Here is an 18963-nt window from a genome sequence, read left to right on the forward strand (position 1 = left end):
CATCCCCTTTGGCAAAAACAAAGTGCCCACAAATTACCACATAGGTGGTAATCCATTAAGTACGGAAAAAGTAATTAGGGACCTGGGGACCCAAGTTGATAGCAATCTCTCATTTGAAAACCACGTGGCCAAAGTGGTTAGAAAAACATTTTATATAGCCCACCTAATCATGAAGGGATTCACATCTAGATCAGGGGAGGTCAATGTGCCTCTTTACTCATCCCTCATCAGGCCCATAATTGAGTACAATGCCCCTTTTGGGATGTACCTTACCAGACACCTGCAGCAACTGGAAAGACCCCAAAAGTACCTCACCAAGAGAATCAAAGGGCTCAAACAGATGCCATATGCTGTCCGGTTAAAGAAACTCCAGCTCTACTCAGTGGCATACCGCCTGCTCAGAGGCGATCTGTGCCTGACGTATAAAGCCATGCATGTCCAACCCAGAATTAATGGACATGCTGCATCTCAGAAAATCCAAATCCCATCAAGCTATGCGCTTGAGAGACTTGAACCTCAGCACTGAAATTAATAGGACATGCTGGAGGGACAGATTCATAACCCAGAGGCTCCCTTCACTCTGGAATAAAATCCCAGTCCAGGTTAGGCAGAGTCCCTCATTGACTCTCTTCAAGAGGAATCTTGATGAGTGGATGGGAGATCGTAGGTTTAAACCGGGTATCACTTCTGTGACACTGTTAGACAGAGGCACAGTATACTAACCTTGAAAAAGGACATAGCAAAATTCATTTAAAATGGGTGGCGAAAGCCAAACACACTCTGGCTAGGCTTATAAATGCCCTAGGGCAGATAGCCTAGTATGAACCTATGAACCTATGAACCTACTTGCTACTTTTGTAGCTAGTGGTTTAGTACAATTTCATATTAGAAGAGATTTTTCTATTTCTTTTAATGCTCAGCTTTGAGATAACTTTTTTTTTTCCTTTTTCATTTTTTAATTCTTCAGTTTTGATTTGAGTTGTGGCACCACACTGAGAAACTGCACAGGGTGCCAGACAACATATGACAGTACTCTATGAATAATAATTTTAGTAAAATGTTATTTTTTCCAAAGCAGTCATTTTATTTTACAAGAGAGTAGCTCATTTTCTATCATCACAAATGCCATGACAGGAAAGCTACTACCTGTGTCAGGACATAAAAAATTCGAATGGATCTTTCATTGATGAAATGTTCGTTTGGCATTATTTGAATGTTACTTGGATCCTTTGGGGACTGCCTGTAATGAAAAGCATCTTGCCACCATTTTGGTAAAGTTATTTTAGTGTCCTGCATAAATTCAAAGAAAGATGAAAACATCCTTTGTGTTAACACAAGAACTTCTGCAGTAGCTATATTTAGGATATGATTTCTGTTACATATCCAGATCCCTGTGCCGTAGCTCGTATGGTGTCATTAAGTTACATCATCACAGATACAGCACTATATATATAGTCCAATCTATAGTTGGAGCTGCGCCTTATTCTCAGAATGTGCAGCTTCTGCACACCTGTATTCTGTATGCATATGTGTATGTATATATATATATATATATATATATATATATATATATATATATATATATATATATATATGATGTAAAATATCTCTACCTGCGCTATGTCTTTTCAGAACTGTCTTCTTGAACTAATAACAGTCACTGTAATGAAATCAGCAATAAAATGAAAAATAAATAAATCCAATCCACTCTCCCACTCATTTAAGAATACAGCTAACATTATTTTATGCAACTGTACTATTTAAATAAACTCGTTTGATGACTAAAAGAACATATGACAGCAAATGTATTATTTGAAAATGAAAATGTGCATCCTGTTTCTGCATTCTCCAATCTCTCTCTTTATCTCTCTCTCTGTCTCATACAAATGCAAACACACACACACACACACACACACACACACACACACACACACACACACACACACACACACACACACACACACACACACACACACACAGTGTCACTCACACACACTAAAAGTAAAACAGAACTTAGTAGCTTGCAGCAGATACCGTTCATAAATGAGCAGAAAACCTTCCATCTCTAAATGGGCCATCAATGCATAATAACGAACGGACTCAGCAGATAAAAGTAAACTTGCAGAATAAAAGTAAAACAGAACTTTATAGCTTGCAGATAAAAGTAAACTTGCAATGCAGCCCAGCAGATAAAATAAACAAACAGGGAAATGGGCCATTCTGTGCACAATAACGAATGGACAGAAACACACACCTTCCATAAACTGAAAATTGCAGCAGCCCAGCAGATAAATTAAACGAGCAGAGATATGGGCCATTCTGTACACAATAACAAACGGATAAACACACCTTCCATAAACTGAAAATTGCAGAATAAAAGTAAAACTTGCAGCAGCAGATATTGCACAATAAAGAACGGAAATGGAACTTGATAGCTTGCAGCAGATACCTTCCAAATGAGCAGATAACCTTCCAGCTCTATACGGGCCATCTATGCACAATAATGAATGGACTTAGCAGATAAAAGTAAACTTGCACTCCCACAAACAGAAATCAAACAGATACGTTCCAGGCTCCAACAGATAAAACACACTTACCCAAGCAACAGATAATTTAACGAGCAGATAAAACCTGCAGTACACACTTGCCCAGCACATAAAATAAAGAAATAAACAGCCTGAATGCACAACAGCAAATTTACTTAAATTAATTGCACTTTCTTACTTGTAGGCTGGGACATGATGTGGTGGGCCAACCGACTTTGTAAAACTTATGCACATCTGCATGATTTGCCGCCATTGCTGTTTATATTCCCTAACTCCCTCCTGTCCAACAGGCAGTAACTGATGTCGTCGCGCATGCCCCTGTAGGCTGGTGATGACATCAGCCATAAATTTAAAGTGGTAAACTTAAAACTGGTAATACAGAAAAAATAAATAAATAAATAAAGACCGGAAATTAAGGGGGCCGCTCGGAAATTTCTGGCACTCCAATATTTTGCCCTCAAAACTGATAATTACCGAAGAATTTGGTAAAATTGAGAAGTATGACTCTCAACCTTCTGCCTTAAACATCAAACATACATACCTCTCAATCTCTCAGAGCAAGAAATCTCAACAAAGCCAAAGACAAAGGCCCAAAAATAGGAACAGATTTTAAATATTGTTCCTGTAAACTCAGATAGTTTCTAGAATAACAGGTTTTGCGTTATGCTTTTTTCTGTGTGATATGAAGTATGAAATTCAAATGTCTACCCTTGTTTACTATTATTTCATGACATCAAGCTTCATGTTGGCATCCCACAATTCCACTGGAGTGGGTGGGGTTACATGATTATGTATGCACATTTTTTGTTAAACAGTGTCCCTATTTTTGGCCAGTTGTACCTACTTTTCATGGACCTTTGTCCAGATTTTTGATGTTTCCAGGTTGAGAGGTATATCTCTGGTTTGTCCCAGAATCAGAGTCTTCCCCAAGTAATATACAGCACCTTCACATAATTGAATTCCACTAAGCCCATTCCAGTCTGAACTCTGCATAAGAATATATCTACCAAAACAGAAAGTGGCAAGAACCAGCACCCCCATTGCTTCTCTATCCAATGCTAATCAAAGCAGTTTATCCACTGTGTGTAATGTGTGTTCCCTCTAAGGTTAGCAGTTTTTAGCCCTTACTTGCTCATACCTTCGCAAATACGCATATTGTTAAGGGTTGGACTCTGTAATGGGGCATAGCCAGTACATTGAAATACTTGAAATATTTCCCCTGCTTAGAATTCTTCTTTTCTTCCCTTGTGCACCATATTTATTATAGGACCTAAGTAAGCTCCTCTTCCCCTGCAGCCTAAATTAAGTACCTGTGCACCAATCAGAATGCATAGTGCTATGATATTTCCTGGACCTTATATACAATACTTCTTCTCCCTCCAGCTAATTGGCTTTATGGAAAAGACTTATCTGTGCCATCAACACATGCCCTTAACAGAACATAAGCAGTGCTAGTTAAGATGATCACTAAAAATTTGTCCCTTCTGCTTGTTTTTTTTCACTTGGTGACTAAGCTGTGGCCGGTTCCTCCCCACTCCATTCACCCTTGCTTTGCATGGGCTCACTCCACTCTCCTGCCCTACCCACAATTCCCACCCACACCCACTACAACTACTCTTATACTAAACTTAACCCCACCCTCTGTAGCACTCCCCAATCACATACACATCCACATTTACCTCATTGTCTACCCCCACCCTTAGCTATTAATCTAAATCAGTCTCAACAGCTGCCCCCCAATTACATATACCATCAACCCCCTTACTAATTCTACCCCTGCCAGATCTCTTTTCTCCTTATCCTCTCACTTAAAACATTATACCTTCATCCTACTGTAATCCACCTCTCCTGCCTCACACTAACTCTTTTACTCCTAACGTCACTCAAATCCCCAAAATATCAGTGTAAGTACAAAATCCATTACATCCTACACAGGCTATGAAAAACAAATAAAAAGCTATTCAGAATATCAGCTAACCTACTGTATTTAAGCCACACACCCTACAATTCATAAAATACAAAATTCTGCAACCATACTCTAATTCCACACTATCTCTCCTCTCAAAACCAAAACCAAAAACAATACCTACTTGCACCAGTTACTATTCCTCCCACTTCTCAGATATATCCCAATGTGGGGAGATCCACCCAAACCCAGGTCATACTCTAAATTTCCTGTCGTATAACAGTTCCTGCTCTAACACTCTATTTTAAGTCACACAATAACCCTACGTAGCATTTGTAATAAAATAACAGAGCTCCATGTAGTTATCCCACCACACCCCTGATATACTTGCAATCACAGAGACATGGTTAAAGCCAAATATACAAAGCACCAAACTGCTCCCTCCAGGTTTCAACATAATAAGATATGATAGAACTCATAAAAAAGCAGGAGGGGTAGCTTTAATATACCCCATCGCATACACAATATTACCCTACTCCAAGCCCATTCTAAAACTCAGTAATGCTGAAATCCTTAAAGCGTTCTTAAAACTAAACAAAACTAAACAACTATGCATTACAGTTCTGTACCTCCCCCCTGGTCATAATACTCCTGTACCAGGAGAAATCCTATCCTGAATATCACAAAATATCTACAGCAAAACAATCATCATGGTTGTTGTAAATATCAACTGGCAAAACTTAATCTCTGACTTTCCAGCCAATAGTATAAATCTATTTGGATTCACACAACTTATTACAACTCCAACTAGACTTCATAAAAGCAGCCACCAAGGATCTATTCTTGATTGGATGTTAGTCACAGATCCTAATTAATATACCAATTCCAGTACTCTTCTGAACACATTAAGCAACCACCTACCTGCATATACTTGCAGGACAACCACCCAGCCACCCAAAGGCCATAATTATAAAATGTCCCTTAACCTAACAAACTTTAATCCATAACTCTCTGTTAATATACTAAAATCCTTAAACTGATACATGCTGAAAACATTACCTCTAGATGATGCAGTTAATCATTTTAACAAACTATTTCTAGGCACCCTTAACAGCCTAGCTCCACTTTGAAAAAAAAGAACTAAAATTAGTCATGCACCCTGGCTAACAAAGTCCACAAAAACACTACTAGTAAACAGAGACAAAGCTTAGAAGGAATGGCAAAAGAACAGAAATGACCTAAATCTACAAAATTACAGACAACTGCGCAATCAGGCAAAAAACCTTACAACTATCAATAAGAAACAGGATTTTACACAACTAAATGACCACAAAAACAACCCCAAAAAGTAGTGGTCTACCATCTCATCATTACTCACCCCAGGATGCAAACCAAACCCTAGCTCATCCACAGATAAATCTCCATCTCAAATTGCAGTAATGTTGAACACACACTTTATTGAAAGCATAGCTAACTTGGTCAGTGACCCAAGCGATCCCCTCACTCCCAGCTCCACAACTAACCTCAGCCTACCTCTCTCAAACCTAACCCAACCACACTGCCTTCACATCCCTCTCATTTCAAAACATATTAACTACAGCCTCTCCACCTCCAAACTTCACTGCAACCTGTTCCCATTAGCTAGATACAAAAACTACTATATAAAATAAAACCCTGCTTTGTTTCTGCTAACCACTTCTCAGCCAAATACTTGAAAATGGCTGCTAATGCTATCGCCTATCCAATCAGTATTCTTATCAACAGATCCATCATTGAATCCCACATCCCCTCCCTCTGGAAAAAATCAATTATAACTCCACCACACAAAGGAGAAAAATATAATGAATTGTCTAACTACTGCCCTATCACCATCCTATCCCCTCTCTCCAAACTCTTAGAACAATGTGTATACAAACAATTGCCTAACCACCTTTTCCACAATGAACTACTAACACCCACCCAACATCGCTTTAGACCAGGACACAACAACAGCAATAATATCCTTCGTGGACACAATTAACAAAGCAAGAGACTCTGGCCAACTAACCTCAGCACTACTTCTTGAGCTACCAAAAGCTTTCAACACTGTCTCACATCCCAAACTTTTACAACTTTCTTCCCTACTCCTTTCTCGACCCTCTCTACAGTGGTTTACTAGCAACCTATCTGAGAAACAACAATGTGTAAAGTGCCAAGGCCATCTCTCTCAATACCTAGCCAAGAAAATGGGAGTTCCACAAGGATCCATCCTTGGACCTCTCCTCTTCAATACCTTCATAAATAATCCCCACACCACCTCCTGTCAAAGTTCCCTAATCCAGTAAGCCAATGACTCAACTCTCATCTCCTCTTCCAACAACATAGTACACATTAGACAAATAACCCGAACTGCCTTCTCCTCCATTGAGTCCTGGCACAAAAACACACAACTATTACTCAACCCCAATAAAACCAAACTCCTCCTTTTTACACCAGTGATGCTCTCAACTGACTCCAGGATATGTTCCTTAAATAACACAGAAATTGAAGTGGTCCAACATACCAAATTATTAGGAGTAACAATAGGCAATAAACTTACATTTGACCTTCATATTCCTAACAATGTCAAAAAACACACCAAAAACTAGGGATGCTTTATTGCACAAAAACTTCATGGATACAGCCACTAAAACAACATTAGCAACAACCTACCTGCTACCCTCCTTATTATATGGTGCCCCCATTTTAAGCAACCTTCATAAAACACTAAAAACAAGCTTGAATCCTGTTACAACAAAATCGCTTAATTTGTAACAAGTGTATCACACTGTAAACACCACTGTACTGGTCTTATCCCCCTAAACTCACTTAAACTCCCCCAACATCTTAACTACCTCCAACTAACAATCTCCCACTAAATTATCTGTAGACCTGATGTCTGCCCTACCTTAAAATCAGTACGCCAAATCTACACACCTTGCCGGACTCTCCGCTCTGAAGACAAACAGCTTCTAACTCTGTATAAACTAAACAAAACTGCTGCACAATGTCTATACTCCTGGCCAAACTATCAAACACTCTACCCCTAGTCCTCAGAACTATCTCCAACTTCAAGAAATTCAAGCATAAAACTAAAAGACTTGCCACTCAAATCACACATCTGTTCCTGTTCCAATACAGGCTGACTCCCACCCCCCTTTGTTTACCCTAGCTCAATTTCACCACCACCTACTTCCTCCCCTCTTGCCTCCTGTAATTCCTGTCATCTATATTGCAACCTCCAACATATACTCCAGCATAACACTTACACAGTACACTACACTAATTCTCTCCTTCCTTCCCCCATCTTTTAACCCTTTATTATAATCTACTTAATCACTAACTTCCTGTGTGAAGAATCAAACTGTCTTCTTATTGAATCTCTAACCCAGTTCTTCCTTAACTCCCCTCACTGTCAGCCTTTTCCTCCATTATCTCCAACTCTAACTGTGCTACTCTTCTAGTGCTGTTAATAAGTGAGGATCTCTGTATTACATTCAAATAATCTCACCAATCATAAGGTCTCTTTCAACTGCAAATATATTCTATTTATGCAATCCTTTCATAATACAGCTGTGTCTCCTATGAAAAATATTCTATCTGCCATGTTTGTTAAACTTCCTATATAAAATGCATGGATGTAGGTATGACTGTTAATCCTCTTATGTAAAAATGTATGTATGTAGGCATGCTTGTTTAATCTTCCTATGTAAAAATGTATGCAAATGGCTTTTCCTGGATCACATGTAAAGTGACTTTTCTTTTGTATTTGTTTCTGCTGTTGAACATGTAAAAAAAATAAATTTTCACCTTCTTTGTATTGGAGCTTTTCTCCCTAGGCCTCCAGTGAAAATGCGTTCCTTACCTAATCAGACTTCCCAGTAACCAAATGTCAAATAAATAAAGAAAAATCAATAAATAAGTATTTTTAGTTTTTGAGAAGGCTGAGAGAACCTGTTCCATAGTTATTAAAGAGAATGTCTGGGGTTCTCTGGAATAGCTATAGATGGGAGTAAATGTAATAAATTTGGAAGTTACAATATTAGCTATAAGTTCCGTATTATTGAGGACTAGCTCTGAGCACTGTTGGCTGTTAATTCTTAACTTTCTGACATAGTTAATAACAGAGTTGCAGTTATTTTAGGTTTTAGTGGCTAATTTAAGTTCATACTCACCTTTGAACTTCCTAATGCTCCCTTAGTCTCCTTGTTAGTTTGCTTAAGTGGGTTCCTAAGATAGAGGAAATGAGAACTCATAAGCATTAAGCAGTTGTTTTCCTATGTTATTTAATTTATTTAAATGGCTATTCCACCACAGGGGTTTGCTTTTAAATGTCTCATTATATTTGGTGCAGATAAGGACTGTCTTATCAGTACAAGTGTTTAGATGTGAGTAGAAGTCAGATGCATAGGCCGCAGCTTTAGCAATGGGAGCCTACAGAAAAGGATTACAGCAGAATTTACAAGTAAATGAATTATTTTAGTCATCAAGTAACTGAAGAAATCCTGCTTTTGGGAAGTCCCTAAGCACAGAGCTGTTTACAGAGGAGGTACCACCAGTTTTAAAGAAAAAGGTCACTACATTTTGGTCTGATTTAACAAGACATGATGATACATATGGAGCTGTTTAAGACAGTAGTTTTACATTGTAGGACAGCATAACATAAGAAGACAATTTAAACCTGCTGATAAAGAGAAAGAGTGATTTTAGTTAAGGAATATTATGATAATACTATGAGGAAAATGTTGCTGGTTATGGTAGTCTGTGCTGCTATATTTATTGATTGTATAACAGGTGTAAAAGAAAAATATAATAAGATGTTAATAGAGATTACTTGAAACAATACTGTACAAAAAATTATATCATTATTTAGTTTGTAAAACACTTAAAATGTCACACAAAAATATCCTAAAATGCATAAGGATTTATATAAACCTCCACTAAGTCCCACTGTTTCAGGTATAAACCACATTACAGAAGCCAGTCCTATCTATTTAGATTATTTATTAAAACCTCTTGTGATAAAAATGTATGGCTATACAAGAGACATTGGGGATTATTGATTGAAGCATAAAGGTATGCATTTTGAAGTACAAAATCTGGCAGTATTTCCTGTCAGCACACCAGCTTCCAAACTTATTAAAAATAAATTAAAACTCTACTGATCCAGTAGTGTTTTATCTTTGACAGAAATGAAAATAATAAACCATGCATTAAGAGACAAAGATATGGAGAATTGTGAATGTTAAATACACATTCAGCCACAAGCAAAGAAGTGAATAATGTTATATGTAGAAATTTGGATGTAATACATAATTCAAGAGTTGTAAGAAATAAGCAGTGTCTAAAGCTTAATGTTCAAAACTGACAAAATACTAGCTCACTAATGTTGTTGTGTCTTTCGGCTTTTCCCGGTTAGGGGTCACCACAGTGGAAAAACTAATTAAATACTATGACATGCAAATCCTGTCTTTGAATAGTGCCTGGGATACCTGCCTTCTATGTACCCCTCTGGTTTTAAATTGGTATGAAAGTAAAAATACAAATGGCCAGAGGCATATATAATACGGTTGAAAAATTAGAAAAAGAAACAGAAGCAGGTAGATAAAACTCTCACACAGCCAGGGAGTACAGTCAGACTCCACAGAAAAGGGATGACGACCAAAAACTCAATCAGAAGACTAAACCTCTGTTAGAAGGCAATACTAACTGATGTGTCACTTAGTACTGTCAGAATAAAGTGTGCAATACCCTGTAACCCCCTATGCCTCATCCTCTTATCTCAACATTTATGGAAAAAGCTAAAAGGTTTTGGTAGACAAAAGACCAAATCAGAGACAGATATTACCTTTATATCCTTAGAAAAGTGCTAGAATAGCAGGCTGTGCATTAGAATGCTTTTTTGAAGGATATTAAGTCTGAGACTCAAATCTCTGCCATCATTATTTAGTGAATAATTATTTGGAAACAAGCTCACTCTTTTGAGAACTATAATGTACACTGGACTACATGAACATATTAAAAAGGCCATCAGATGGCATGAAATAATGTACTTAAGTAACTGCCAAATGTCTGTTTTACAACCTTAAGAAAATTCTGGATAGAAATCAATAATCTCACTTGCTATTGAAGAGCCAATAACACACAGATTCATTCACTCCTGAAGAGTTTGCTAAAAGGTTTGTGGTCCTCCCTTAAACCACACTGCACTTATTCACCCTCTTAGGATCCTTTATTCCACAATTTTATTTCAGAAAGGACTATCGCCATGGAACAAATTTAGTGAGTCTCTTATCAACTACAAATCAGCTTTACCCTTGGTTCATCAAGCAATGTGCTCATGTAATTATTCCACAAACAAGGCATCTCTTTAATATTTCCTTTATTAGTACTCCTTCCCAAAATGGTGGGAGGAATCAGTCATTATACCCATTTCAAATGTAACAAGGCTATATCATTTCTGCCACATTTGTGTTAGCTGCTTGAAAAAGCAGTTAAAAGTTAAAATTATCTATTTTTCTGTTAGTACAGCAATATTTCCTGCCACTGGCATGGATTCCTAAAAGGAAGATGTATTCAAGCCAATCAATTCACACTTACTGATAATATATTGACTAAGCCTAACAAAGATAACTTCACTGAGCCGTTATTCATAGTCTTTAAAGCATTCAAGAGAGTGAACCACAATTTCCTGTTTAACTCCCAAACATCATTATATTTGGGTCCTCTTTAATAAATTGTTTTTCTAGCCATCTACCTGAAAGAGTGTTTGCTTTTAAATGTAGTAATACTTTGTTGTCAGGTAAAAGGATCTCAGCTGGGATCCCCCAAACATCTGTAATAAGTAAGTGTATTCTCTTCAGTATTTTTTTCAGCCACCTTCCTTTTGATCTTAAATTATCTAATATTATACTTTATGTGGAATTTTTCATATTACTTAACTGTGCCCTTATCACAAAATAATGTTAGATAAACTTCATATTATAATAGATAAACTGTCTACTCAGCTACTTAAAAATAGTTTATATTGAATGTTAACAAGACAGAATAAGTTCTTTGACTTAAAACCAAATATCAAAAACATATCCACATATAAACTATTTTTAAGTAGGTGAGTAGACAGTTTATCTGTTATAATATGAAATTTATCTAACATTACTTTGTGATCAGGGCACAGTTAAGTAATATGAAACTTTCCACATAAAGTACAATATTAGAAAATTTAAGATCAAAAGGAAGATGGCTGAAGAAAATAACTGAAGAGAATACACTTACTTATTACAGATGTTTGGAGGATCCCAGCTGAGATCCTTTGAATTGACGACAAAGTATTATTGCATTTAAAAGTTGGCAGCAGCAGGGAGTGTGCCTGTAAAGAAAATACTTGTAAAAAATATTCTCGCACTCATTTCTGTAAACTCTTCCCTTTAGCGTCAGACTGTTTCAGTCACCTGTGACAGCCTGAGCCAATAGGAGGGGCTATTTAGTGCTTTGTAGTGCAATCCTATGAGTTGCTTCTTTATGTTTCCGCCTTCTACAAAAGGCAGGATGTCTGTCAATCCTGGGCTGTTTTGAAAAAAAAATGTTTCAGGGTGTGGATTTCTGATTACATTATCAGTAATAATAAATTTTTAAAAGAAATACATTTTAAAAATGTCTCTTTTATTTATTTATTTATATATATTTTTTTAGTGGGGGCACCCGTAGATAGGGGAAAGGTGGAACAGCAATTTTGAACAACTTAGTACCTGTAATTATGTTAAATTCACTCATATTTTTTTATATGCCCAGATTCAAATATAAAGTATTTTCTTGGATATATGGCAGACTGTAAACAGCACTCATTTAATATATGTTGTCACTTGGAAATGTAATGTTTTTATCATGGCAAAATGTAAGAACATTACATGAAAAAGTTAGAGGACAGTTGTTACCTGTTAAAAAAGAGATGATGGTAAAAATGCATTAGCAATGCATTATTAGTCATACAAGGAAAAAGAAAGTGCACTGTCAGATACTGGAAATGTTAACAAATATCAAGTGGGATGGTAATATAAAGCAATTTGTTTCTGCAGGCAGAAATGAAGAGACACATTTTGATTCCCACAGCGGTGTGAGAATGAACACTAGTTTAAGACTAAGATGAAATAAGCATTTTAAAACAATTGCTAAATGATAAAATGTATGTTTTTATAAGAAATTAGCATTTTAAAACAATTGCCCCATAACAAAATGTTAAGTGTGTTTAGAATAAATACTTTTTTAATTTTTATTTTGTACAAATGTTCTATTTTTAGAACTGCATAGAATTTTGACTTCCTTCCAGTGTTTTTTTTTATATATATAATGATTGGTTGGTTTGGGTCACATGATTGTAGGTGAAAGATAGTTAAAGCATGGTATTTTTCATATTGATCACTGCTGCAGTAGCCTAAGCTATATGGGTTATATTGAAGTCACAAGAGATATTTATCTTTACTTATTGATATAGTACTCATTGTTTGTCACTTCTTCTTTCTTTACTCATAGCTACTGAGTACGTAGCACAGCACTGAAGAACATTATATAAAATGTCTCATGATGGGAGAAAGAAAACTATACTGCAAATCTCTATGTAGAGTGTACTACACTAAATACATTGCTAGCTGTTTTCCTTTTGAGGATATGCAATATTTTTTATATTTGTATGAATGTTACCAAAACCAAGTGACTTAAAAACTATTAAATGATATCAGATAAAGTTTTAGATAATGCTGCAGAAAAATGTACTATGCCTTGTTAAGTTTGAGAGCTATTGACTATGTTTACATTGTTAATTTTGCAAGTATCATAACAGTTCATATTTTCGTTAACATCTTTAAAAAATAAGCATCCAGCAAGGAATTGCTTGTGGTTATATGATTATCATTTTTGTCTGAATTAATTACATTTAGGAGAAGTATGTTCCAGTGAATAACATTAGAACCATTTAGTTTCTTGTGATACTTCACTTACAAAGTTGCATGAGTGTAGCTCTAACATATTCCTGTAGTAAATACTGCAAATCCTTCTTAGTGGTGGTGCTTTTTCATCAGATGCTGTTCAAATTATTGCTTAGTGCTGGAATTTATATCAGTACTAGCCAACAGCTGCTCATCTGTCATTGCCTGGCATGCTGATACAGAAGCCTGGAGACTCTGAAGTAGAGGGCAACAGAATGGGTGAAGTTAACTGGAATGAAACAGGACCATAGACTTCAACCTCTTAGCATAAGAGGTCTGGACAATGCCTAAAATAATGGGGGGACAAAGGTTCAAAAATACGGGCAGGTTTTAAACATTACTCTTATAAACTAAAAATGTTGCTAAATTAACAGGATTTGTGTTACCATGACTTTTTTTAAAGGATAGTAAGTCTGAAACACAAATGTATGTCATTATTTACTGACGTCAATCCTCATTGATTTTCCAGAAAAGCACAAATTTTATGAGGAACAGACCTGAAATATGAGGCAAAAATCTGGACATTCTGCAAAAATCTGACAGTTGAGAGATATGCATGGGGCAATAACAGGGAGGTGCCAGCTCTGAGCATGGTTGCAGTTTTAAATAAATAGTTGGTTATACACCAGTACATGTGTAATGTGGCATGCTTTAGTCTTTCATATGTTAAAGAAACTATTTCATATACAAACATACTAGGCATACAATAACAGGGACCATAAGATCCCTAATCATATAAACCTTTAATCAGACCCTTTTTAAGACCTTAAAAGTGCTCACCTGTACATGATAACCCTGGTGCAAATTTGTGTCCACCCATCCAGTCATCAAGACCAACCTTAAATGTAGCCAAAGAAGTACTTTGTTTGACCTGTAGTGTTAACTTATTTCATAGTCTATGAATACATTGTTAGGAATCTTTCTCCAGTGCGTTTTGTTTATTTATTGGTGTAGATTTAGGTCTTTAGTTCTGATGTTTGTAGAGGCACTGATTTTGTAAAGAAACAGGAGATCAAACAGGACTGGGGCCTTTGTGGGTCATAAAGGAAGACACCAGTCATCTGACAGCAACCTGTAGGCCACTAAGTATAAGAATCATGCTGAGCTATGGAGGTAGTAGAAAGATTTAAACCCTTTAGTTTTCTTGGTTAGAAATCTTTAGGGCCTTTCCAACTGAGCAATATGTTTAGATTTGTACATAACAAAAGAAGCATTCTATATAATGATGGGTCTGGAAAGGGAGGAGTTGCAGTAGGATGCCTTTCTTGGATCTTGAAAATATTCCCTTGGAAGTCCGCTGGACCAAATAAAAGGATTTCCTGATTATGGTGAAAACATGATGATTGAATGAGAGAGAGAGTTATATCCATAGAAGTGCCTAGGTCTCCTATGACTGTATCTGTCTGAAGAGGAGTACCATTTAAATATATAAGATGGCAGCAACTTTTCTGCCAAATGCTGCTCTACTGCACTTTTTTATTTAGTCTGAGACCACTTTTGATGCACTATGTATGTGCACATTTCAGCCTTTGCCAGAGCTATTTTGTGTCAGTGGATTAGTGAACAACAGTGCCAAGTTTGGTTTCATCTGCAAATCTGGTCAACCACACTTCTGAGATAGTGGTTTGAATATCTGCAAAATAAATTCCAAACAGGAGAGGGCCTAGAATTGATCCCAGTTTCACCATGCTGCTTACAATTTTACATTCAGAAAGGAAACCAGCAACTTCCACATCTTGGAATCTATTGAGTAGCTAGTTTGCAATCCAGCTGACAAGGTAAATAAAGATTTACATTAAGCGAGTCTAATTTTTTATAATACCAACATGTTCAACTTTATGGGCATCTATTTCTTTTTGTGTGTGGTCGGGGGTCTGGTACCTGGAGTTATTGATGGAAATGAGCAGTGTGATAAACACCCCCCCACACACACACACACACACACACACACACACACACACGCAACAAAAAACAAAAATGCACAGAATTTAAAGGTAAGTGAGCCAGAGTCAGCTCAAGCCAAGCTCATGCCTAAGAAGGAACTCGGCTAGGGCTCATAGTCCATTTTTTGAAGTATCTGATTCAGACCAGATCTACAAGCTCATATTGCTCTCCCTTCAGTCTGGTTGTGTCAGATAGGTACTGTGGTTGGCTGAAAACTGAAAGGGGGCAGGAAATGACCTCCCACAGCAAGCATTCATTTTCTGGTTATTTCTCATTTGTATTGCTATACTTCTGTTCTCATTTTAAAACCTAAACTGTATAATTATACATAACTACATTAACTTCTAACCATTATACAACTGACATCACCTGCATCTTAAAGCATCCTTATTCTGTTACCATGAACCTAACCTATGACATAATGTCAACCTTGACAAAGATCTTTACATTATCAGCAAGAACATACCTTCCATTATACATCTACTATAGTATTATTTCCTTTCAAATTCCCACATGATATTATTAATAACATTCTAAAGAATCAGATCCCATCATACCTCCCAACTGTCATTTCCCCAGATTGTTCAGATTTTTGACTCATATTTTTGGTCTGCTCCTTATAAAATTTGTGGTTTTCTTGCAAAACACTGAGGATTGAAGTTACTAAATAATGAAAGACATTTGAGTTTCATACTTTATATCAGTCAGAAACATGCATGCTAGCATTCTAACATTATAATTATATTATTCTAGCAACTTTCTAATTTTCTAAGAGCAATTTTTAAAATCTGTCCCTATTTTGGGGCATTTGTTCTGCCTTTACTTTAGGCTTTGTCCAGATTGTTTGCAGTAAGAAGTTGGCAGGTATGGATTCCATGGCAATTCCTGTTATATTTTTCTTCACCCTGGCTGCAATCTGTTATCTCAAATCACGCTTGTGACCTATAACTCAACAAAACTGTATTCTAGTCTAACTCTTGAAAGTAAACTTCCAAACCTTATTTTTCCTGTACATCTCCTGTATATAAATAAATTGAAAGTTGTTTTGAACTTTTGGCAGTGTTAGGCAATACATCAACATCAAACTAAATAACTCAATTATTTTCCTTATCAGCTGCATAAAAAATAGAGATAGATAGAGAGATAGATAGATAGATAGATAGATAGATAGATAGATAGATAGATAGATAGATAGATAGATAGATAGACAGACAGACAGACAGATAGATAGATAGATAGACAGATAGATAGATAGACAGACATGAGTACAGTTCACTCAGTAGAATACTTACATTTTAGCAGTTTCTTGCTCTGTAAATTTTTTTAAAGCACTTTTTGAGTGCAAGACTTAAAAAGAGGAACACTGAGTGGTCCTTTTCTGTATGGATCTGCTTATGATCACATTAAGTAAGAGTATGTATTTATGCCATAACTTTCAAATACACCAAACGTTCTAGCATTAGGTATAAGAGTGTGCATGTGCAAGGGTATGACTAAGGATTAAGGAAGTGGAAAGGTTTAGTATTGTTCACATGTTCTGGTATATGTGATCTGTGTGAGAGTATCTTCTTTAGTTGTACTGTTAAAGAGTTTTTCATAAGATAATGTGTCGGGTTAGGTACAGGATAAGCACACTTGTGAGGAAAGTAGTGATGGGCAACAAAGAAAATTTAAAACACCTTGCACCTCATCTCCCAGGCCTACGAGGGGCTATTTAAATGCCTGGAAGATGAGATGGCAAGGGTTTTGAATTTTCAGTAAAGGTTAACTTTAATATTTAACAGACAGCAGTGTTTTGTATGTTTTGAAATTGCAGTATCTCACAGTATTATCCATAACCACATGCAGTAATCTCAGTGTTAGTATATATAAGCAGCAGTGATGTAGAGGGCACCCCCCATATCAGGGTGTAGAAGATGTTTCAGAATTCCCTATTTTTAAGACAACAAAAGTTTCTAAGTGTCTAGAGTCACAATTTCAGGTCTCATATTTCTAACAGGAAATTTGTATAACCATAGTTGATTGCTGTGATTTTTATGGTCACTGAAGTAAAGTTATGGCAAATAATCCACTCAGATGTGTTGTGTCCTTACCCTAGCTAGAAGAGGTAACCTTGATGTTGGTCAAGTGATAGAATCTTATTACTGCAGACACATTTATGGAGCACACATTTCACTTTTAAAGACTTAGCAAAGCCTATTGAAAAGGAAAGCTGAACAACGGAGGAGAACCTCAAAAGGATAAAGAGTCTGTCCCTCATAATAAACCGGATTTTTTAAAATAATCATCAAGTGCTGAAAAAAATGACACCACTGGAACAAATATAACTGCTGTACAGAAAATCAGAAGACAAACAAGCATACAAAACCAAGACAAAACAGTGTATTCGGAAAATAATTACAATTTTTTTCCTCAAAAGTAGAAGCCATGGCCTAGGGACTGTTACTACACTGAAAGCAGAGGATGACATCAGAGATCTGAAGAGCAACAGTACCGTGGTCATCAAGTGGTTTGGGAAGGGACTGTAGCAGCTTGGGAAAGGTTTATGTGTCAGGCTACCATAACATCTGACAGTCTCAGTAATGCCATTACAATGATGATGAACCTCCACTTACTAGATCCCAATGATCCCATAAATGAGTGTGTAAAAGTACCTAAACAAGTTAGTTAAAAAACAATGTGCTCTTATGTCTCTCAAATTTTTATGTCTTTGCTCTAAATTTTGGATGACTGTATTACAAAATATTTGTCTTCTTTGTAATTTATTTTTGCCTCTGTCACAGTCTCTCTGTCTCTGTCATTCCCTCATTCTCTCAGAACATTTGAATGATGACCTGTCCTCTTACCTATTCCCAAACCTTTAACTCATGCATAGATACAGGTATTTCTTAGGTGTAATGCTGTAAACCTAGATACCAGCTTAGATAAAAAGTGTGCCCAAGTACAATCATCTATTTGCTTCTGAGCCCCCAAAGACCACATTTTCAGTTTTATTGTTTACACTTTGCTAAGTTATTTTTCTTCATTTTAATTATGTTCTAGTCAATTACTATATATTGATTTTATCTTTCCTTACTGACTGCAGCTATAAAACATGAAGGAAAGAGATACAGAAATATCCATCTGTGTATCATCCGAACCACTAATTTTTGCAGTCCTCTGTATCTCTGTAAGCTGTGTGGTAAGAGACATCTACAAGTTTTTAGGCTATGGGAAATTCAAGCATGGAAACCTTTAAGTACACTAAAAAAAGTCTTTGAGAGCTATCACCCATTACCTCTTGCTATAAACATAGGCAGGTTTAAATAATTGTTATAATCATACCTCTCAATCTCTAAGTGAAAGAAATCTGGACTAAGCCAAAAATAATGTGAGGACAAAGGTCTAAAATCAGGGACTGATTTTTTTAAGTATTGTTCTTATGAATTTAGAGAGTGGTTAGAATAAGAGCTGTTGCATTGGCATGCAATTTTCTGAAGGATATGAAGTCTGAAACTCAAATGTATGTGTTATTTGGTGACTTCAGTCCTCAGTGCCAGAAAGCCTGAAATTTTATGAGGAACAAAAC

The 18963-nt window shown here is 36.4% G+C and overlaps 1 protein-coding gene across 1 annotated transcript in view; it reads left to right on the top strand.

Annotated features, from left to right (window-relative positions):
- Nucleotides 1–18963, top strand: part of LOC122814860 (phospholipid-transporting ATPase ID-like) — a 2026011-nt gene that overhangs the window by 1906362 nt on the left and 100686 nt on the right. The gene's annotated exons all lie outside the window — the stretch shown is intronic.

Source organism: Protopterus annectens, chromosome 1.part1 (assembly GCF_019279795.1).
Source record: "Protopterus annectens isolate FY-2018-M chromosome 1.part1, PAN1.0, whole genome shotgun sequence".
NCBI lineage: Eukaryota > Metazoa > Chordata > Ceratodontiformes > Protopteridae > Protopterus > Protopterus annectens.